This window comes from Gambusia affinis, linkage group LG02 (genome assembly GCF_019740435.1).
Source record: "Gambusia affinis linkage group LG02, SWU_Gaff_1.0, whole genome shotgun sequence".
NCBI classification, from domain to species: Eukaryota; Metazoa; Chordata; class Actinopteri; order Cyprinodontiformes; family Poeciliidae; genus Gambusia; species Gambusia affinis.
This window is the reverse complement of record NC_057869.1, coordinates 16,361,759-16,386,687: the sequence shown is the minus strand read 5'-3', so window position 1 is coordinate 16,386,687 and position 24,929 is coordinate 16,361,759. Positions and strand designations below refer to the sequence as shown.

Here is a 24,929-nt window from a genome sequence, read left to right as displayed (position 1 = left end):
GGAGCGTTGTGGCATCCAGTCCTGCTTTCAAAGGTCCATTGTCTTATCCCAAACCAGCACTTTGTGTGTACTGTTCTACCAAGCTTGATCTACTTCCCCATGGAGTGCATAGTTACTAACAGCTCATCCACTATTGCTTAGGGGTCTTATTTTGTTCTAGAAGAAAGACTTTATACTGTCAAACTCAGACATCCCAAGTGATTGAAGGCCGATGGGCATGGAACTCTCAGAGCTGCCCTCAGAGCTGCAGCGATGCCTGCTTGTGGTGGGTGGAGTGGAAGAACAAAGGCAGACTTGTTAAGGGTTTGATACCTTTATTATTCTTTTATTTTGCAGAAATTCCCTTTCTATCTGGCCAGACTCATTAAGATTTTGGCTGTTTTGACTTGTGGGCATTTTACTTTAGGAGTAGTTGCTGGGTGCTGCTTAAGCATATCTTCTTTTGTAGATGTCAACATACAGAAATGCAATAATCACAATAAAGATCAATATATAAAAGATAAAAGTACAACAAAGTGCTTTAAAGTACTCCGACAGCAATTAGAAAAAACTAAAAGCCTACACAGAACAATTAGCAATGACTGTGATTTTACAGCCTTTATGCACTGTTCATTGTATGTATTTTTTATATCACACCGCTTGAACATGTTTTAGTTCTCTTCACTGATGACTGAAGGTTGTTATAATACTAAAAGTAGAATCTTCTCAATCGGAGTAATTTCCAAAATGTTAGAAATGTCTGTAAAGGGCAGGCTCCCCTCAGGGATAAGATCTTCAGAAGAAAGTCTTCCAACTCTGCAACCATAATAGCAGATGAAAAACAAAGGCTATGAGATTTTGATTCATCTGCTGCCTCTCTCCTCTTGTAATCAGCATTCCTCTTGTAGTCAAATACCTGCAAAAGAACAAGAAACATTCCAGTAACTGGATGATCAAAGATCACAAAAGGATGTTAGAAACAAAAGATGTTCATCGGTATTTACAGATTATGAAGGCCGGGACTCTGTTTTCTTTTACTTGCTGTTGTCGAAACTCAATCTTGCAATTTAAGCAGTACTACCAGTTTTTGTTCTGGTTGTAAGTGGATCCTCTCCCTCCAATTTTTTTTTTTATTATTAAATATGTAATTTTAACAACTTTCTTGAAATACCACAAATCAAAAGAAAAGTCACATTGTCTTAACCACTGCAGAAAAACTTTTCTCAGTCTGTTGTAAATATTGTGCAAAATTTAAGTTAATGAATCCACTTATTTGCAAAACATAATTAGTGAAGTGAAAATCCTTCAAAGACAGGTTAAAGTACTGTATTATGACTTGGTGTGTTTACAGAGGTTCAATATCATTTTAGTCAATTTTTAGAGGAATACAAACTGTTTAACAATTATTCATGCCTGGTACAGTCTTTCTCATTGCACACAAACACATCACCTGAAATTTCCAGCAGGTGTCGTGTCACTGAGGCCTGGTCGATATTCAGACACTTCAGGGAGGAAACACTGACTGTCAACAGGGGAAAAAAAGGAAAATCACAAAAATGAATAATCTTGCCAAAGTCCCTTGACTGCAGAAGGTTGTTAGGCTCCTTTTTTGTCCAAACATTCCCTTATTACATGATTGGTTGATGGCGTTTTCATTTGGAAAACAGGTCTGTAAGGAGACAGAAATTTTAACAGAATGCAAATTTGCTCTGCTTATTCTGGCTAAGCTTCAACAGCGTCCCAATCCCACTTAAGCTTCTTGTTGACCGCGTCTGCCAGCTTGCTGTACACAATTGGCTCCTCAACCATTCTGACTGCATTGTTAATGTCTAGCCTATTGTATGGCTCAGTTCCACCGGAAAGAAAACATCACACGTGCAAAATTATTCCACAACTTAGGTAATTAGCTGAAGAAACAAACCCGATTGTGAACTGCAATATGCCTCGGTAACATTAGAACTTTTAAGCATCACGAGAGCAAGGATTTGAATGCCAAGAGAAATGAGCTTATCAAATAAAGCTTGAAAATGTGCAGTGAATGAAATGAGTCAATCATTTTAATGTGGGATGGAAGCCCTGGGGAGAATAAATAAGCAATAGTCACATCATGCAGGGAGAACAAATGAGCATGGTACACAATTAGGCAGGGTCACATTCTGCCAGAGCTGTGAGCGTGGGATGAGCTAATAAGCTGTGTGAGGGAGTCTGTCGGCTTGTGTAAATGTACAGGAAGATAAACAGGAAGCACAAGATAAAAACGGGGGATCCGCAGCCCTCAATATTCGGATGCACAAACCAAGACAGCCAGACACACAGGCTGTAAGTCAGGTGGGACACATAGATAAAAGTCCGAGGGGCTGGTGCAGAGGAGGTGGGCTAACAGTCGACTTGCCATCGGGGGCAAGCAGACATGCAGACAGACAGATCAGCGAGAAAGTATAACAACCAAGCAAACAAAAAGACAAGCAGTGCCTCAGAAGGATGGAGGCACAAAGCTTTCAAAGGCGACTTATAGTTATTAACTATTCAATCACATAAAGGAGAGCTGAAGGCGTGAAAGGTTGCGGACCGAAGCACTTTTGCTTCAGTGCATTAAGAGCCTGGTCCGGCACTCGGGGCTGCGTGAAAGAGAAATGGATTGCCTCCCAGGAAGATGACTGCTCAAAGGGGTATGCTTTTTCTCCTTAATAACAGCAATCTGCTGTGAAAATCTAATCCCAAGTACCATTTACACCGAATCTCGATAACTTCTGCTCGAAAAAGCATACAATATGAATTTTTCAGACCCCGATATACAAATAAACATAACAAGCTCAGCCATCAATCAAGAGACAACCTCAAAGCAACAGAACAACAATAGCAAATTGCTAATGAATACGGTGCTGCTCGACTTTCACAATTTAAAATAGCATAGATATTTTAAACTGGCTGAAACGAAAATACAATTCCTCGCAAGAACATTAAATACATTTGCTCAGTCAGAAATGGGTGTAAATAACCCATATGGTCATGAAAATTAAAGTAAATAAAATAAAAATCTATGGTGATAATGTGAGTGACATTCTGAAAACGGCAAGCGCAGCATGAAAACTGACCATGAGATGAATTAATAGCTTCATCTTTCCCATAACAGTCAGATATGGATGCCGCCCTTAAGCTCTGTCCTCTGCCTTTTGCTGCCTTAATTCCCCCTCCTCAGTGGTGGATAAGAGGGATCAGAAATGCATCCATATGCATGGACAACTATCTGCAGAAGGGATGTAAGGTCTCAGCCTGGCCAGCTTTTTGGAAAGTACTGGTAATGACACTTAATGAAAGCTGGGAGTCGGACGCTGAGGGCAATAGGCTGGCTGCGTTATTTCCCCAGCCCCCGCCACGCATCCAAACCAGACCGGGCCTTTAGATATTATAAATAAGCAAACATGCTGCGTGAAAATAGATGTGCTGTTTTCCTAGCTTCTCTTTTTGTATTCCACCCATCATTTATCCGTGCATAATTCCTTGTGTCTCTAGTTTGCTTCTAAGGCCAATGCTCCAATTACTGCTCCCCGAAGATTTTCAAAATGTTGCAAAACATTAGCTAAACATTGTTCCAGTACCCGTAATCGGATGGGTTTCCAGCTGGATTTATCTAATGTGGAACACTGGCTTATAAAGAATGTGGGAGGTTTCGCTACATTTTACTACTCTCCTTATATTACTAAATATGGCTTATGGCCCCTCTGCAATGAAAACACTAACTTGCTCATTCTAGCCCAAGTTACGGTGTCATCTTCTTAATTGGTCTGAATGGCATACAAAGACATGTGCCTCCTGTGATGCAGGTGATCCAGCTGAGGGTGAGATGAGAAGGGTGTTTGTGTTTAAAGGAGTTGTGAGGTTCAAAGTAAACAGAAGGAATGAGGGGATAGAGAGGCTCTTCTTAGCACAAGCCCCTAATCAGTACAGTCAACACACGGCAGATTGGGTTCACAGCTTTCTCTTCGTACTCTTACGCCGCTTCTGTCCTTCCATCACCAAAACCGAATCCCTTCAATCAGCTCCAATTTCCCTGCTTTCAATTTAAGAGGATGTGGGATAAGAATGTATGGCAACAAAATGCCAGGTAACACAAGCTGGGCTTACTCTGAGGCAAGGAGATTCTGGCTGAGGAAAATTACTTTTTTTTTTGGCCGTAAGATATGATTCCATCAATACGCAACCCTTTCAAAAGCAACACATTGAATTCATATTTTATTTAGAAAGAGTTGAAAGTTTCTGTTCTGCCGTAGGTCGGGAGATGTGTCCTGTGGGCTGTCAGTGACCAGTAACAGAGACCCTTATGGAGAGTCCTAGGGTCTTCAGTGTGGAAAGTTTGTAAACTCTGGAGGACCAAACTGCCCCAGGGAGTAGATACATTTTTCTCCAGTGCCTTTCATTGTCCTTTGATTATAGATTCTCTTTGTCAGTCTCAACATTTCCCAGCAGAAAAGTGTCTTCAGTGTTAACAAGCTTTTGCCATCAGTCATTAATGGAGCACACAGGTTGGCTGCAGCCGAGCAGACTAAAGAGAAGGTCATTGTGGGTGAAGAACAAGAAATGTGCTAAATGTGTTTGTATGTAAAGGAGAACCTCTGCTCTAGCAGGGATGTTGTACCACTCCTTCATTAGCGACAGGATCCAGAGGTTTCACTAGAGAGGATGGTGGCATTTCAAACACCGTTTTGGCTTTCCAAGACTCCTGGGCTGCTGATTTTACAGCCACAAAACATTGACCATTAGTCAAACAAACACATCAAATGCTATACTAATCCCAGGGCAAGAAAGAAATTCTCCACCATGACAGACAATAGAGTCCTCAGAGTTATGAAGCATCTTTGTTTTTCAGTGTCTGTGATGTGTTGCTGAGTGTTTCTATTGACCTGTGTTTTAGATGAGCCACTCCAGGAACATTCCTACTCTGCCTGAAAGCTTTCTTCTTTGTCACTGAGGTCTCTGGAGTCGGCCAAAGTAAAAACAGGGAACATGTAGTCACAGACGGATTGTACAGGCTTGCTGTCTCTCTTTTGGGAGAGGAGCAAAGCCAGGAGTGTCACAGTAACGAGATGATGGACTCCATACCTTGACTGAATTTCAGCCCTTCGAGCAACTTTTTTTCTCAAAAAAGAAGAAAATTATTCTTTGGTACTAGTAAAACATCAAAATAATCTAAAACATATACTGTTCTCATTCTCTGTTTCATTAAACAGCAGTTGGACTGTAGAAATCTGTTGGATAACTTTTCATGTTTTACAACTGCATTATAACTGCACTTTCCAAAACAAAAAGGAAACAAGTACTGACAAGTTATCATTCTGTGACCAGCAAGATATCAAGATTGTTTAAAAATATTCAATATTCTTGAATTTGTAAGTCAAAATATCCTTAGATACAGTGATTGAAAACACTGCACATTTTTTCCCACATCAAAATGTGAGGAAAATTATGAAATTTATTATTGAGCTACAGAAAGTGAGGAAAGGGTTAATAATAGATGGTTTGAAAATTGTAGTGTCTGCATTTGTGCTTCATAAACTTGACAGAAAATGCTTGAAAATGTAGCTTCTCTTTGAATATCTGGGCTAATATTTAGATGGAAATATGTCGAATAGTGGGGACATTATGATGATGGGAAAGAAATAAAATTGTCAGGAAAATGTGAATTATTCCAATCAATATCTAGAGCTGTAATATCAAAATGAGATTTTCCTGATGTCATATAGTGAGCAACTCTTCCAGCCTAGGGCAAAATGAACAACAATTTCACAAATTGTCTGTTTTTCTTGGTTTTACCTCAGAAACAGCATGTTTGATGTCCTGCCACGAGTTCTTTGCTGTATTAAAGTCCAGAGACGGGAATGGTCACTTTTTAACATGCTCGTTTGGTTCCGAGATGCTGCTTGTCTACCGGTGTGTTTTGGGTTGATCTTTTGTTGAAACACAAATTTCAAGGGCATTTACTTTTTGGCATGAGACAACATGACCTCTTCAGGTATTCTGATATATTCAGACTTATCCATGACCCCTGGTACGTGAATTGGCCTGACACCATAGTGTGAGAAACATTCCCATAACATAATGGTTCATGTATTGTGGTTTGAATTCAGCTGGTATGCTGTCTGATAAACTGTCTACACCTGCAACATTGCTTCCATTGGTCCAAAAAAGGGTCACCATTTCTCTTCAAACCATTCAATGTTTTCTGGAAAATTGTAATGTTTTCAGCACATTAGGTTATTTTTTCAATGATAGGATTTAACATGGGCTTATTGCCAATAGCTTGGCTAAACTTTGATCAATTTGAATAGACGTTTTCAGTTTTCTTCTATGCGTTTCTGGTTTTGATTTTCACTTATGAGTTTTGAGATCCATTAAGCACAGCCTCCTTTTAGTTTTCTGCAATACTTCACTTTTGCAACCACCTGCTTATTTAAAGTAAGCAGCTCCTCAGAAAAATGTGTAGCGTTTACTTAGATTTTTAAAGGAATGCACTGCCTTTGTCTTAAAATAAGAACAACCAGTTTGACTTCTGTTGTCAAAATAAGCTCTTAAATTTTAAATGGAACCAATATGAACAGGCAAAAGGTTCTGTGTCAGCTAATTCTGTGTCAACTATACAAAATAACGAACACGTCATGACTGTTGTGTCTGTTTTCTATTACACCTGTTTTAATATAGTTGTGCAGAAATAACATTTCTGCCGAAAACAGTGGTTCAGGTAGTGATGATGTACAACTTAAATGATACAGTATTGTGACATCAAATCTTTTTAGTCACAGTTCAGTGTTGAGCACTGTAATAAACTAAACTAAGCAAAAATATTCATTGACGTTTATACCTAAAATAAAGCTGGAAGAGATGTGAATGACATGGTGACAACTCTATGTTTTTATCATATACCTTTTTTGTTTCCTTCAAGCTCAGACTTGAGACCAATGATCTCAATTTGATGAGCTCGAGCTTTGGAAAAAACTGCACACTGAAACTGTGCATTAAAATCTCCTGTGCATCACAGAGTAACAGTCACTACCACACTCAAGCCATTATTTTATTTTCAATTTTTAAGAGTTTGGTGCTAAGAGGGAATAATGTGTAGTTTATGATGTAGATTAAAGTGGTCTGTTTGAGAGAGTAAAACAACCTTGGGGGCACAGCTGTTGCTGTGAGACATGATCATAGCCTTTATTAAAATAAAATAACCCTCCCACACTGCCACCAATGTCTACACCATCCATGGTCTCATTGTATGCTGAACACACACAACAGCCAGTAAGGAAATAAAACCTAATGAAAAAAAACATATGAGCAAAACAAAAAGCAAAAAAGCTAAGCTAAAAATAAAACACATTTGCAAATAATTGGGACTTCAGAGATTTATGTGGAATCATATTGGTTAGATCGGAGATATTGTGTAAAAACAACTTTTGAGCTTAATATATATTTTTAATGCCATCAAAAACATACCTGGAGGATTACTTTGATTATTTCATGTATGTTTGAGAAATCCTTTGAATTCCCGTGGCAACCATTCGGGGTGCCTAAACGCTTGCTCGTACAATGGGCCGCCTACTTACCAACAGCTCCTCCTGGAGCTGCAGTCTCTCGCCAAGTTTCTGCCTCACAGAGCAGAACTCCCAAACACGTTTCACTCGCCGCTCAAAGAATCTAATCTTTTATAACTAAAGCCTCAGCCTAAAAGTTAAAAAGTGATACACTTTTCCAAATTACACAGTCTGGAATAATTTTGTCAAAGCGCAGCACAAAAACATGAAAGTCAGAGAAGTTTTAGAATAAATAAATGGAAATCCAAAGTTATTGTGTCTTTTATAAGTCACATTTGTCTCTTACTCATTGATTAACTCACAAACTTTTATGGGAGACAGAATTACAAGGACGATAAATAGTCTGTGCTTGTATTGCACTTTATCAAGCCCAGAGGACACCAAATTCACCCATTCATGTGCATATTCAGACACTTATGGTGGTAAGCTACTACATTGTAGCCACAACCGGCCTGGGCCAGCCTATCACCTACTGAATAACACCTTACGTATTCTGCTGAATATGCCCTCCTTGAAAGTACAAGTTCCAAAAACTCTTAGTGCCAATAAGAAAACTTGTGGTTGAAATACATAATGAAAATATTTCTCTGTGGTAAGTGGATACAGTCATATTCAATAAGTTTGAGTATGTGTTCCAGTGAGGCTCATTTGGCAGATTAAAAACTCCTTCTGGAAATGCCAACCTTTAAGTAGGTAGTAACCATAATTTTCATTGAGTTGACATTACTGTATTTATTTACTTTATTGGTCTGATGTAATACTCTAAACTTTAATATTGTGTTTTCATTTAGTAAGTAAAAAGTCATCATAAATATTACAAATATTTTTGAGCGTGTGTAATCTATAAATTTTGTTTCACTTATTAAATTACTGAAATAAGCAATTCAGTAAATTTATTTGTGGGTCTGTAAGATGATCATCTTACATACCAATCTGTATGACACAAGTGTATCTTTTCATATCTTATCAGAATTCTTATCGTATTTAACCACTTTACCATTGAATCTAATTTCATATTATTTTATAGATAACTCATTGCATGCTAGGTTGATTACAATCAAAAATATTCTTTTAGCTTATAGAGCACACGCCATTAAAGACCATAACAAAACATTTGTGGTTAAGAGGTTGAACCATAAGTTGAACTTTATTGTATTATAATTTAAGCTATCAGTCACTGGGGACTTTTGTCAGAGCCGATGCGCCTTTTTAATTCAGTATTGTGAGCAGGAGATGCAAGACAACACTAAAATGTCATTTATCTGAGGGCTGTCACCTTCTTAATACTTATTGGAAGAGCCATTAGTTCTCAAACAACGCCCAGTTTTTCCTCAGAGGATGAAGGTAGTCATTTTTAAGAATGATAATGCATTTCCATCTTCATTTTTCTTTTTAATAATACTGTTTGCATACAGGTCTTCAGACTTGTTATGTTTTGTATATTTCAAAAGGGAATCCATCTTGCTGTCGAGATTATACGCTGGCACACGCTTACTTCACAGATTTACTTAAAAAATATTTGCTATATAATTTGTAAAGACAGTCCATACTCATTGTGGGTCTCTATTTCCCTGAAAGCTTCAGCCCCACAGCCATTTTCTACTCGTCAGAGAGGGTGGCTGTGAGTACACCACTGCCATCACAATGACCTTTCCACAAGCCCGGGGAGCAAGCAATGCAGAGGAGAGGCAATAAAAGTAATGAAAGAAGCAAAGGCAATTAAAGTGGTGTGTGAGGGGAGCATGGCGGAGATGAGCCTAACTGGAGGCAGCCCTGGAATGCTGTATAGCTCCATATCCCCCATAATCCCTGTGTGATCGCAGATCAGCCCCAGTCTGCTCCCAGTCTGATCATCCACCTGCAGCATCCACCAGCTAAGCCATTAAAAAAAAGCTCGACCATGCACATACTTTACACACAAACACACACACACACACACACACATTAAAGTGATCAGAAAAACACAGGAAATTTAATTACAATAGATGCCACACAATATCCACTGCAAAACAAAGGGAGGAAACAGCTAAAAATATATTATCAAACACATTCAGGCAGAAACACTAACATGCCATCTCTCACACATATTCGACACTCGAATAGTAAATGAGTGCTCTTTCCAGCCCACCGCAGTGCAATTCCTCCATGCAGCCAGCAAGAATCATTAATGCCCTTCTTCTGATGCTCCCACACAACCAACAGCAATTATTTCTAAAAGCAAAAGTGAAAACAGAAATCACAAAAAACATACATGGCACATAATCATTATCATTATTATTTTGTCAGGTTGGTTGTGTGGGGTATAGAGAAGGGGGAAGAATCTTGGACTTCATCTTCTCTAGCGCAGTTTACTTTCCACAAAACGACAATAATGCTTTTCCTAAACCAATTAAGAGGCTGCAGCATTGTTGTTTCCATGTGACATTGACAGTCCTTAAGAAAGCTGATGGTAGGCTTTACAGTTCAGCCTGAAATCTGCTCTTGACTCAAGAGTCAGCCAGCAGTGCAGTCTAAGAGACACATGTCTAAGCAATCATACAAATGCTGTCACTCATGTCAGTAAAGGAAATGGCACTGCAGAGCAAAGATCGAGTAGAAATATGTACATAAGGACGTGCAAACTGGAACAAAGATCTAACAAACAAAAGACGAAACAAGCACTTAGGCTTCCCAATTGTCTAAATTAACAATACTTGCCACTCAGGCTGGTGGAGAAAGACTTCATTATCTAATCAGCTTTTGGAAAGCACAGAAGGTCACAGCTTTATGAAACAAAACAAGTTACAATTTAACCAATAAAATCTGTATAGAAATTTTCAATCATGTCAACATGACTGTTTTTCTGGTTACTGTTAGGAATATTGTATCTGCAGTTCATAATCAAACACACTTAGTGTTTTTACAATATTTTAATTACATAACATAATATATTGCAGAAAGTGTTTACACCATGTAGTTACATGGTTTACTGTGTAGCATTCAGTAGTCCTTGCAGTAAGGGAACTCTATGAAATAGATATTTTAGATCTACAGTATTTTGAGCTGCACTGTTCAGTTACTTAATGAAGAACATAGAGAGTAATCAAATAATTTATATGTTTTCGTGTGAGGTTCCCCATCCATCTACTAACTCAGAGCACACAAAGTACCACTGTATTATACCAAACATAAAAACATTCACCTTTCACCCAATAACACCCCAAATAACTACTGGTGTGTGACAGTACTATTCAAAGCATTACTTATTATGTTAGTTCAGTTGAATTGACTTAACATAACACCAAGTTAAACCAAATGCTACTTCAAGGCTTTTTACAAGACAAACAAGCTCATTTCAAATTTAGATTTATATACAGACAAATGAACTAAATTGACTCAAATCTTTCTTTTTACACATTGAACTAGTGGCTAATTAATCAAATATAACCCAATCAGTTTATGTATGTCATGCTGCAGAGAATATAAAGCAAGTAATCAAGCTTTGCACAATAATGCAAGAAATAAATATAAAGAAGCAAGAAATGAGAAAAAAATAATCAACTACCATATGGGCATTTGATGTGGGCCAGAACATCAAACTGTTGTAAAGCTGCTTAGGCATCAGTCATTACCTTAAAACTGGTTTTAATAACTTTTGTACACATGGTAAGCAATGGGCAAATTTTGAGTGTAAATGAGTATTGGAAAATAAAGTATGTTTCATAACCAGAATCTGTATTAGGAACAAAAAATCTGGATTGGCATTTCCATGCTGTGATCAAAATATACGTTGTGCCCCTCTGTTCACTGTGACAATCTAAACAAAAACCATCACTGTCATAGGAAAATGTACTAATTTTCTTAGCCTTAATGTTCTCAGTAGAGTTGTATTTGGAGCCTGCAGTACTGTTTCCAAGTGCTGCTTAAAGCATGATCCTGGCCAAATGTCTAGCCAAGTGAATTAACTGGTCCACTATTTCAGTCTTTGTTGCTAATGAGTGGCTTAATTATCATTTCAGTTTCAAGCTGAGTCTTTTCCTGCTGGCTTCTTCTGCCAGCTGGTCATTTGGACAAAATGAGACATCACATAGACAGCTAGTCAACCCACAACTCCTCCTGGTCACAGACAATTAAATATGGACTATATGCTAAATGGATCTTCTTTTAATACAAAATAAAAAGTCCAGGGAATATTTGCACAAGTGCATATCCTTTTGTTTCTGACTAACTGGCAAAAAGCTACACCATAAACAAAAGATATTTCTAGTCACAAAAAAAAAGTCAGGCAATGACAAAACAAAACATCTTCAAGGTATACATCTAATAGAAATTAATTGTTGGTTCTTATTCTGTGAAGCATAGTCCTAATAGCGTTGTATGTTTAGATTGGCACTTAAATGGACCAAAAATTGACCAAACTGCAAAGATACTCTATGATGCTAAAGCTGAGGTACACATATGTTAACAGCTGAACTTTGCTCTGGTTAAAAAGTACAATTCTTTGTTAAATATTTTTAAAACAAAGTTGTGAAAAGCTGATTTGGTAATGTAAACTTCAAGACATTGCCTGTAGTCCGATATTCAGAAACAATGTAACCCATTCTTACACACAAATTGTTTTCAAATGTTGAGGTTGTAGAGCTCCTTTCTAGGCACTTTGATGTTAATTGCTGCATCAATACTTTTCGCAAAATTCCATGTATTACAATTGTTCTTTTCTTGGTAATGTTTTAACCAAGACAATGTGATAATTAGTTTGAATTTAATACAACATGATTCAATCCTTTAAGTGTTCACTAGTTTGCATTCACCTTCTGTCGATAGGCGCAGCTGTTTTAGATTCTTCTCCAGACGCATCTAAAATCATATTTTATGTGAAATACAGTTAGTTTGAACTTATTTTTTGACTAATATTTTAGGCTAACAGCTGACTTGAGCTTTCATTAAAGGAACTTAAACTTGAGAGAAAATACTTTTATTTTCCATAAGATAAACCCCGGTAGCTCATAACTGTTCTGGCTACATTTGTCCAACGTCTGAGGAAACAGTAATGGAGAGTGGAATCTCCTCACTTCCTGTAATCAGTTCTTTCATCTAAATGGAGCTGCATGTGTGTTGGAGTCATCTGCGGTTTAAGAGTTCGTTCACCTTTCGTTGACTTTTTGTGACAAATTTAAGGACACAGACAAAAGATACAACTTTTTCGCAAGAGCAAATTGGGATTAAGGAGATTAATTTGAGCAGAAAAGTTTTTCCATCAGATTTATCTAATTTTCTGAAAGATGTTAAATGTGGTGTGATTGAATCGGATAACAGATGAATGGTTGGTAAATTGCAACGCTTCGGGCTCCTGTCCCTTTGGTTGGTGTTAAATCATAGACCATCGAATTTCACCACTGGTGAAGATGTGACTCATTTCTCTTGGCTTCCTCTGGGGTTAAAAAAATAATTACGAGATTGAAAACACAAATTCAGACAAAATTAATTCAATTTGTGAGCATGGCTGGAGGGTAACTGAGTGCTGTATAAACGGCTGCAGCTTGACTTCAATCAGAAGACAAGCATGGAGGGACAATCACCATTCAGAAATGTCTAAAAGACTTTGTAAGTCAAACAGTTTAAATGTTCTAGTTCTTTCAGAACATATGGCTTTGTTCACAAACTCATAGTGTTAAATACTAGTAACTAAAACTCAAGCAAGTTTGTATTTTGCAATATCTAAAGAACAACTAATTACAGAAGATAAATAACAGGCTTATTATTTTAGAAATCCTACCAGAAGCCAAATATTATATTTAAATATGATAAGAATGAGAGAAACATTATACAAAATACTTTTTCTTTTCTTCATCCTTTGGATTATATATTATTGAAAACAAAAAACTCAACATTTTAAAGTTAAGTTGCCTGCATGTCTGAAAAAGTAAATATTGACACAAAACAGAAAAGTTACACAATTTCAACACAAAAGCATTTGTAATGGAGAATGTCAGAGAAGTTAAATATATTCAGGAATTTCATAAATACATTTTGACCTTACTGAGATATGTCAAGACTTCTCTGAGGTTATTGAGCCTTTTTCCTTCTTTTATTCTGTTGACCTGGTGATCGAGCATCTTGGCCTATTTCTGCTGAACAAGGTATGCTAACATGCTGCATCCATTTGTACAGAAAGAGTCCGTGAACATTTCAATACAGAGAACAAACTATTATATAAAATTATATAAGAAACATAAACATAAAATATTTAACTAAATTTAAAACAAATGTAGAATTCTCAGGCCGTTACACAAATAAAAGGCGCTGTGATCCAAATATGAAGCTGTAAAGCCAAAACTGCAATAATAGAGTGCTGAAGATAAAAAGATTTGAGTCCAGATAAGATTCAAGCAGATAAAACATGCTCAATGAAACCAGCAGTGTGTTTACAGAGCAGCACATTGAGACACTTACTTCCATCAATATATTGATGTTTTGTAATAGGCTCTAAATGACTCAGGCTAGTGACTGCTGGCCAACAAACCTTAATGCTGCTGTTTCTGCAGCTCATTGCAGCACAAATGTGGAAAGACAACCTGAGAGTGCTCTCATAAACTTCTGCTTTATCAAGTTTTAATCACAGAGATATGATACAGCTAACTGTCAGTGACACTTTCTCTGTTTTCTATGACATTTACCTAAACCTATATTATTCATTTCATAACAAAATATAATTACATAAAAAATATAACCATATATAACTTACTTTTTTAAAAAATCAGAAAACAAACTTTTCATTTTATATATGAACATTGTAAATACAACCTCTCTGATCGCTGAAAGATCTGACAAATCATCTAAAAAAAATTAAAAACAGTTGAAAGGACAGTCAGTGGCATCTGTTAGTCTAGAGAGGATTACAAAGCCTTTCCTAAGACTTTGGGACACCAGTGAACAAAAGAAGAGCTACAATCTACAGATGGAGAACACCTAGAGTAGTGGTGAACTTCCCAGCAGTGGCCAGTCAACCAAAATAACTCTAAGAAAGCATCACCAATTCAACCAAGTCGTCACAAAACAGCCTAGAAAAACATCTAAAGTGCTGTAGATCTCCGTTAAGGTCAATCTGCAAAATTTAACAATTAAAAAGAGACTAACTAACATAAAGTCCCGTCTCATGTTAGCTAAAACATGAATTGATGATCCCCCAGACAGAAAACATATTCTGTGGACTAAACTCACATAGCATTTGCTAAACAGACCATGATACTGACAGATAGAGTCATAAAATTTGTTGTCCATCAGAAAATCCTGCAGGAGAATGTCCAGCTGTGAGTGCAGGACCTTAAGTCTAGTAACACTTCGTAATGCAACAGAGCGATGATCCGAAGCAGATTAGGAAAGACTCGTAAAACCCAAACAAACAATTTTTGAGCAACCTAACTAAAGTCTGGACATAAATTCAATTCAGATTAACTTTTTAAACTTTCCCTGCTTATTTTAAAATACTAGTATAACTTGTTGGGCAATCTAGTATATTTAAGCATAAATAAAAAATAAATAAATAAATCTGTAGGGGAATTACTGTATTTCTGAAATTGTGTCTGAGCTTAGGAATGAGAGAGAAATCTACTAGAATTCATGTAATTTCTTTATCATGTGCTGTCAAGGCTAAAGCAGCAGCAGCTGACTCCAAACTTTACATTTGGATTTCAGACTGTCTTTTCTTTTTCTTCTGCACCCAAAGTTGTTTTTTTTTTTCACATTATAGGGAAAAAGTACAATAGCAACGTTCAATTCAACTGGCAGCATATTCCCAAAATCAACATCCCAAAATCAAACCCCTCTCTTAATTGTTTGTCATTATATGATATTGACAAGAATCCAACTTGCCTTCGATTTTATCCAAGGCAAATTGGATAAAATCTCCTTTATTACAACCAACTGTGCGAAGGCTTTGAAATTTAGCTTAGAAGCGATCTAAAAATCTTAACTGATGTTTTTATGTTTTTTTCTTCGAGGTGCTAATGAATAACAGTAGAGCAAACAACAAGTTCAGAGTCAAAGAAGAAGGCTCTAAAGCACAGAAAGAAAAGTTTCCTTAGGTGAATTAACTAATCAACTATCAAAGGACATGCAAATTTAGAGTCCCATTTCAATTCATTAACTAAGAACAATATAACAATCCTAAAAACTCATGGAGACCAGTTCTATGGCAGAAAAAAAGCTGTGCATGTACAGATTTACTTTGAACACATGCATGCTCATCCATTCCCTCACTTGCACAACCACTTTACTGGTCTCAATGTCTACTGGTCTCATTTATAGAGTCACCTATGTGAAAATAAAGTTGGTTCTCAGATATGCAATTGATATGCAGTAACTCTGCATATCAATGCAGTAATTCTACAGAAGCATGCTGTGTCACAGGCTCCGATAGTGTTTGGATGCGTGTCAGATGCTGCTGGTGGTGAAGGATACTGTGGGAAAAGCCTGGAGGTTTTCCAATGCTCACCTCTCTCCTCCATTGACAAGTGAGGTGTAGTAACAGCTAATCGATGGCTAGTGAATTCCCTGCGTGCCCCCCTCGCCCGTCTGATCAATATTCCTGGCAATTAGAATCCCCTATCTGCATGGCTAAAGGGACCTTGGGGTGGCTTGCCAGCCCACAAACACCCAATTTAGTCCTCACCCTATCACTTAATTACTAAATCCGCACTAATGCCTATTGGCAGGTGGCGCGTTTACTCACAGCAGTCCCAGAGGCTGAGTGAACATCAGACCTTTGGCAATGTGCTGGTTAAGATGCTCCTGTCCCACTTTAGCAGGCCAGTTAAACACCTGATTGCACAAGAGGACTCTGACCTGGAATGATCTGCCTATTGAGCCACAGCCCCACACGCCCACAAAGCTGCTGAGAAATGCAGGAAATGGGATGGGAGAGAGACAACTGAAGACTCAAACAGCCAAGAAAAAACTGGTCAACTCAGACATTTAAAAACTTTTATCATTAAATCAACAGTCCAATGACTATTATTTATGCTGGTGATCAATTGAACAGGACAGCAAACTGACAAACTTTGCTAAATGATCTAAATGTTGGCATCTCCACTCTTATTCATAAAGGGTCAACTGGACTTTTGACATAAATACAAAAGATTTGCATTCAGTCAATTACAGTACAACAATCTTTGTTGCAGTATAACAACAGGAGCCATCCTGAAATTTGTGGTCTCCACCTGACAAATCCAAAGGGTCATAATAAATAAAGACCAAAGTTCAAGTATTTCCCCAAGTGCTGTGAAAAAGGATAAATGCTTACTTTCGAAACAGTTTGTATTATTGTTGCTTGGATTTGTTTATTGCACAAAGAGCAGAAGTTGAGGTGATTAAAGTTCAAAGGACACTTGTGAGTCCCCCTTTTAGAGGTTTTAAGGTGAACGTCTCACAAACAGGGCACCAGAGTAGATCACAATATACACAACCTTGACACTGTCTTTCATATTTCTCCACCAAACTAATATGATTTCAATCATCATCTTTCCTTTTCATTCCATGATTTAATCCATTTTGAACCACATTAGATGAAGAGTGACTGATGGGATGTGAGAGTAAGGCAAAAACAACAGAAAATAAATTGAGATATTATAGTTTGACAGAAAATAATAAAAGACTTAAGACATCATACCTTAAATACACTGAATTTGGGTAATAAGCATTTAGAACTGCAGTCATTTCTACTTACTGTATGATAATTTCTCCGACTGAATGCAGATATCTTACATCGTTCCAGGCCATTCAGTTAGTCTGAATGGTAGCCTGCTGGGCCTTTACATGTTATATTGATGACATAATGCAATCAAGCTGCATGATACTGTTTTCTCTATATAGATTTCTAGATTTTCAACAGATTTGTCTATGCTCAGTGTAGTAATCCATATATTCGACTACAGTGGAGAGAAATGCATCAGAGTGCATGTGAGTGAGTGAGCCGACTGCTCATTTAATTTGCAGAAAACTGGTATTGGTTCCATTTGCTGTGAGCTCCATTTCAGTGGTATGGCTGTGAGCTGCCTCCAGGTCTCACTCAACTGTGGAAAACCATCTCTAACCACAACTGTTATCTCTGTCTGACTATATTGGCCACTGATGGGACCAGTGCCTGCAGTCAACTGTCTGTCTGCTAAAATCTAAAATCTCTTAAAAAGAATTGCTCAGCAAAGACACATACAGCTGCAAAATGTTCTTAAGAGTCACTACAGTAAGTGTCACTTACTAAACAATTAACTTTCTGCAATCAGCAGCATAAATGCCTGACAAATCTTTTCTGAGATGGAAGGATCTCACCATGATGTATATTCCACTCCTGGATGCCTTGGGCTGGGAGTGAGCCAGGTGAAGTGAGCACATGCACGCACGCACACACACACACACACACACACACACACACACACACGCACACACGCACACGCACACACACAAGGCATTGTCACTGTCCTGTCACATCACCATGGAAATGCCCCGAGGTTAAATAAGGATAGGTGCTCCAAGCTTTACATATTGTCTTGAAGGACAGAGCACAGAAGTGCCTGCCTTTTTCCAGCCTCCAGCTATCTGGACACCTGCTGCACTGCACTCACTCAGTGGCATGCCGCTAATTTGGGATTTCCTCAAAGATGACATATGTATCAGGCAGAGCAGGAAATGTCCTGGGTCGGTAGGGATCGACTCCCTGACAGGTGTCACCTCCAGTCTGTGCAGGCCTGCCTCAGATGTGTTAACTATTCAATTAACCAGCACATCGCACTGAGTGGGTGCCACCACCTAATTACCTCTGAGACCTTGGCTGTGAATGGAGTAAAATACGTTCATCTGTGCGCCTGCATGACAGGTCACACGTCACAACCACCTTGACATTCACATAGAAAGAGTGTTTTTTTTTTTTTTTGGTGACTGAGACAAAGAGAGAGCAGTAAAAAGGCTCATTGTGTTCTATTCCATGGTTAGTTACATCTCTGCCTCATCCTAAACCCGACTCTGGGTGCAAACCAAATGCAGTGAAAACAAAATCCTACTGCTGGGAGTAAAATATGACTCAAAATATTAAATGAAAACAAAAACAGTATCATTTAGCAACGCTTGAAAATGACTCCCCGCCATGGAGCCTCTTCATCTTACACCATTAAAATAATGAGGTGTCACCGTGCTCCAGCTGCATAGCTACGATGTTGACACCCATCAAGACAAATCTATATTTCATGGCCACTTGCGGATGTATAAATAGTCAAATGAGGTGCACTAACCATCTATAAAACGGCACTAAAAGGTTGCCAGAAGATGACGAGTGTCATGAGCCAGTTGCTCAGGTAATCAATCTGGTGTGAGAAGAGAAGACAGGGAGGAAGAGGAGAAGAGTGGGCTTCAGTGCAAGGCTGGAGGGAAAGGCACAAGGCAGCACAAGAAGCCGGGCACTAAATCACACATCTACGGTGCAGTCGCCCCACTGACACACAACCACTTCAGCTGACATCAGGCTACCTCGACAGGCTGATGGATCACCGCACCACACTCCATTAAAGGCAAACAGGCCCGACGAGCCCTGACATAACAAACAATTAGTCACTGCTGTGGGTACAGATTTTAAATGCAAGGGCCTTTCTCAGTGGGCACCTTTATTTGGCTATAGGGAAATGTTAGGTTCACAGTTCTGTTGATTACAACAAAGTCTACCTGCAGATTTTATAACTGCTTACCATATTAGACAACCACAAAATATCCCATGAGATTAATCTCAAAATCAAAGGATGAGCATAATGTTGTATTTCTAGAATTAGAAACCAAAGATTTTCTCTCTGGATGTTCTGAAAGCATCAAATATCTTTTTCAACTCCAACAAAGCAGATTATCTTAAACCAAATAGATTTTATCATTGCCAAAAGCTTACATAATAAATAACTAATCAAATGTGCTTTGTAAAACATTTTTGTATATAAAAAATAAGCAGCAGATACTTAGTGGGACAGGTTCTATGATTGCAATGCTCAAAATTATTCCAATTTGACGTTTTAGCACTAATGAAGACTTCAAAATAAAACTCAGAAGAAGAATTTGCAACAGCTTTACGAAAAGCAAAAAAACTTTCTGAAGGTTGTACCTTAGTCAGCTGCACTCCAAAAGGCTTGAATATGGCTGAGAGGAACAGGAGCCGATCAGTCCAGAGCTGTGCACACTGTATCTTGCTCTGCTAAAGACAGGAGCATTAACGTTATGAGGTTAGCAGTGCATTGACAACCTGCAACCTGGATGATCTGCAATATTTCAGATCAAGTTTCCATCTTCTTGGCTTTGTTGTCAGGTTAGAATATTGTTTTCTTTCGCACATTTGATCTCAAAAGCTTTTGTTGTGGGTCCAAGGAAAATCAAATCTACATGCTCCCTTTCTACAAAACAGAAGAGTGTACATTGAACTTTTGGTTCAACAAACAATTGCTGTCTGCCTGTTAACACACATCTTTCAACACTTCAAACTCTCTACTTATTCAGCCATGTAGCTACAAATTTTCAGCCAATCCAAAGGATCCTAGAAGTCTAGAGAGCTGCAGAAACAGGTTTTCTTTTTTAAACAAAATAATTTTATTGTGTAAGTAAAAGTTTGCAATTACCAAGAGGAAGATGGCATTGGGTCATGATTTGCCCAATTGTTTTGCTCACCTGAAACAACAATTTTTAAGGGAAAATGTACAGTGTAAAAGATGGGGGCAGCGGGTTAATCAACACAAATACAAGATTACAGCTGGCAGACAGCTGAACAAATTTATGAAGGTAAAGAAAAAGCTAATATGCTTTAGTCTGTGCAAAAGAAAAATGATGTTGCTTGGTTTACAAAAATGGAAAGAGACACTTCTGACCTATAGAAACAGAAGGCTACTGTCACTTGAGATGGATAAATAATGGAGCTCAACGTCGGCTTCGTGTATTGCCCTTCACCTTGCAGACCTCGCTTGAATATTCAGGTGGATCACTGGCTCCTTTCTCCTTAATAAGAACTAAAGCATGCTCGTAGTCAGGCAGGGCCGCCACTTCATGTCCATGGAGAGATTGTTGATTAGCATCAATGTCTCCTGTCTGTCTCCTACCAGCCTCCACACAGCTTTTCTACCTGAATCACTTGAAAAGAAAGAGTAAGTCCACTTTATTTAGTTGGCATAGTAAAATAAAGATGTATTGCTCTGAAGTTTGCAATCTGAGTGAGAGTGATGTATTTTCCTTTATCAGTGACCTAATAGACTGTATTTTAAATAACCGAATGACCCTAATCTCAAAACAAAGTGTGATATTATTGACCCCTAATCGTTCCAGCATTCCTGGAGCTCAGTGTCAATTCACTTTCTGTAAGACAAAGACATCATTAGCAGACATACCCAGGTGTTGCATGTGGAAATCTGAGGTTGTCTAATAATTTGTGTGTGAGCAGGACAAAACACAAATATTGGTGGGAATTCAGAGACAGAAAGATGTGTACTTACCCAGCATCTTCCAACAGCTCCACTGGCAATTTAATGACAACAGCCCTAGTATACATTAGATTATTAGACTCCAGAGTGCAATATCCCAGGCTGGATAATATTACTTTTCCTCTGGCTGATGATGCATTACAAAAACAGGGAATGGTGTAACAGATGTCTCTTAGGGTAAAAATAATAAATCACGCTGGCTCGCAACACGGTTAAGAAAAAAATGGCACCAAAAACACCCGCATGCCCATGAAACAATTCAGTGATTCATCTACTCTCTTCATTCCTGCTGAGCTGCAAGCCTGCAGAGGAAATGAGACAGAGAAGTGGGAGAAAGCGATTAGTTTGCATTTAAATTGAAAACATCATTAAGGCCATAGTCCTAATTGTGTTGTTTTAAAACCAGTAAAATCTAATAATGACTTCATTAGTGAGTAACCGTAATGGTAAGTCTGAGGGTAAAGGGAGAATAAGGACTGAATATGCAGAGAGTCTGTGTGTGTAAAGTGGAAGATGTGACGAGACAGAGGAAAGAGTAAACCAACAAAGGCTGAATCACCATTTCTATACAAAGCTAACTGCACACAAAAGGATGCACCACCAAGGGCTAAACAAGGTAAATAGAATATGAGCAAAACTCAGTTGGTTTTTAAGAAGTGTGTGTGTTTGTGTGTATGGATCCATGGCTAAATATGTATTTCCTGTCATGCAGGAGGGGACTGTTGGAAAAGGGAAGCTCTAATCCATAATACGGCAGCTCCCTGCATGGCTGCATACGTTGCTGCATACATTACTGCATCAATCAGTGCTAAGCTGCAGTGTAATTTTCTGACTCCCCATTTCTCTCCCCACCCCATCACAAAGACAACACCCCATGGCTATTTCTGATGAGATTCAGAGCTGAGGAGAGGGAGGGAGGGAGGGAGAGGAGGGTGAAGGGTGTTTATGGAGTAACCTATCTCCTCCCCTCTTTTCTCCTCTCTTCTCCTCCCGTCTTCTCCATCCAGCCCCCTGATTAATTTTCAACTAGATTGCTGGGCAAGCAGTACTATTAGCATAAAATTTCCATGGATTAAGCCCACCTATAAATCCCCCTTACCAAGCTGCTTGTCAAACACAAAATTTCAGATCTCATTTTGTTTCTAATATCATTTTCGTATGGGGCGGGGGTGGGTGATGGGGATAAGGGTTGAGGATGAGGGGAGAGGGAAGGAGGCTGCTACCAAGGTGGTGCGACAAATCAGTGGACTGTTATTCCAAAGATAAACTGAGTCATCAATCAAAATTAAAGAGCCCGCTGGGTTTGAAATGGCATTTTGTCCAAGCAAGCGGGCGTGAACGCATGTGTGTAAGCCTGCTTGCATGTAAGTATGCAGTGACTCCAACAGTTAAGGTCAATGCTGATGGGTGGATGGCATTGGTGACTTGACCTCATCTGACAAAAACGACATGATCTTAAGCTAATCTGTCATGTTCTGGTGATTTATGTGATTGTTCGATATTTTGTTTTTCACTTTTCTATCACATCACAAATCTCCACCTCTTTCCAAATTAGTTTGAATGTAGTTACCGTACATTAAAATCCAACATTGTTAGCGGTGCCCTTCTCCACAGCCACGAACTAACATTAATTATGAAAAATAAGTAAGGAGAGCTGGGAGGAGGTTATTTAATAAGGATACAGAATCAATGCATTTTGATCAATCCAAGTTAATTAGAAAGTATATATTGAGAAACAATCAAGGTGCATAAACAATATTAAAATAAATGAAGTGTGGCCTAATTAAATGATACAAATATTCATTCTGTGGCAGTGCTGCATTTGCTGACATCTTGAAGAATAGAGTACGACACACCTGACCAGCCTCATGGGACCCACTTCTACTGCATTTTTAGTATAGTTCATTAGTTCTAATACAAATACACAGACATTTCTCTGAAATAGCACACTGAGGTAGAAAACAACCCTTGTCCAGACAAGCATTTTCACACCAATAAATGCTCTTGTATGTGCAAGAAATGCAGATCTTCTGAAAATGCTTCTGCATTGGGCATGGAAGTGGCATGCATGTGGCAGGGAAAATGCATGATGTAGATTTTAGAAATACAAAACACTGTACACATCCTTTATGAGATGTTCCAGCGCTTGTCTGGGGTCTTTGAGTTATACTTCAAGGTCAACACGCAAATCTTTTGACATTTTTGTTCTTAAGAGCGCATATTTTAAGTCTTCAATTCTTGAACTGACAGTGGAAAAACAAGTCTACACACAGAGGCCTTCTCACCTTAAAAAAGTGGAAACTACTTAGCAAACAGAAATGATAAAAATATCAACGGAAACACGCAAAAAATGTAAAAAAGCCTTTGATTCCTGTAATGCCAATAGTAGTTTCTCCATCACTTATTGAGAATGGTATTAACATACTATTTATAAATAAAACAAAAATAGGTATATAATATCTTTGTTAAATTTCTATTAATGAGAGCTTTTTTTATTATCTGTTGAGAGATGTTTGCGTCATTTCCTGTCAAAAACAAGCTTCTTGGTTGAATGAACATTTTTAATCAAAATCTGCCAGGGTTCAAATCATTTTAGGCTTAACTGTATGACAGCAGTAGCTAAGAGACACTCATCAGAGATTTGTCTCCGAAAGAGACACTGAAAAAGGTTAATCATCTGAGGCCTGTTTGAACTTCAGTTTTAGTTCTGCTTGCTTAGTTACCATGCATAAGAGGATTAAACAAAGTATGAAAAGTATAATTTAGGAATAGTGAACATTCTTTTAATAAGATATTTGAAATTGGAACAAAATATTTCAAAGTTCTTCAAAACACCATCACCATTTGTGATGACAACAAACAGAAGTTGTCTCTGATAACAATGACGCTGACAGGTTTTAAACACATTTGCACTTCTTTTATATACCGCGCCTCATTAAATTAAGTGAATTCAGCTGTAAACAACAGAGAAATAGAAACTGGCCTTTTTTTTGTCTGAGGCAAAAACATAATGCAAATGGTGTTTTATGAATACACAACATTACAAATTATGTTTCCAAACCTATTTCTATGTAATAAATGTGCTTCTGCCATTTATTTGTCCACACCTGTATAATTCTGAATTTTCAGAAAGGTTTTTTAATCTTGGAACAAAGCAGACATTAGCAAGCAGTGTCTCCCAAAAGAATAAGTGAAAAATCTAAACATGATTTTTTATTAATTTTTTTTACCACATGGCAATATGTGATGTACTGGTATTGATTGCATTACATTTTAAGTAGAAGAAGATTGAAAACTTTCAGGAAAATCTGTATTTTGTTGAAAACAATTAATCTGATTAGTATTTGAACCATTATAACTGAAATTGAAGTTGATTCATTTGCCAGTGCCTTTAGAATGACATTAGTTGCAATTTTGGTACTAAATTAGTAAAAGTAAATTAAACTGAATTTGTACTTTGATATTTCTTCTTTACATAGAAAATAGGGTGACAACTGTCAAAACATATAAATCTTACTTATGGTGTAAGATTTCTACAGAATGAATATTTGTATCATTTCATTATATATATATATATATATATATATATATATATATATATATATATATATATATCTATATATATATATATATATATCTATATATATATATATATATATATATATATATATATATATATATATATATATATAAATGTGTTGTTAGAAGGGAAAAATTGTTTATTCAAAGTAAAATATTTATATGGAAAAGGCTGCTAAGATTTTGTATGAGAATTTAAGAAGTTTGTTTCATACTAAAATGAACTAAAATGAAAATGAACTAAAACGGCCTGATGAAAATAGATGCAGAAAACAATGCCAATAAAGGCAGTGAACATCAATTTGTATTTCCTCACATC

At 37.6% G+C, this 24,929-nt stretch overlaps 1 long non-coding RNA gene across 3 annotated transcripts in view; it reads right to left on the bottom strand.

The window, feature by feature from the left end:
• Positions 1 to 318: 318 nt before the first annotated feature.
• The window catches only part of LOC122843924, a 53,940-nt gene continuing 29,329 nt past the window's right edge, over positions 319 to 24,929 (bottom strand). The window contains exons 5-9 of one of the 3 annotated variants that reach the window (XR_006372797.1): positions 21,044 to 21,333; positions 20,505 to 20,684; positions 19,672 to 19,761; positions 1,430 to 1,501; positions 319 to 895 (exon numbers count right to left, since the gene is read on the bottom strand). This is a non-coding gene — a long non-coding RNA (uncharacterized LOC122843924). The remainder of the gene's footprint in view (positions 896 to 1,429; positions 1,502 to 19,671; positions 19,762 to 20,504; positions 20,685 to 21,043; positions 21,334 to 24,929) is intronic. The other 2 variants (XR_006372799.1, XR_006372798.1) reach the window with 2 other exon arrangements.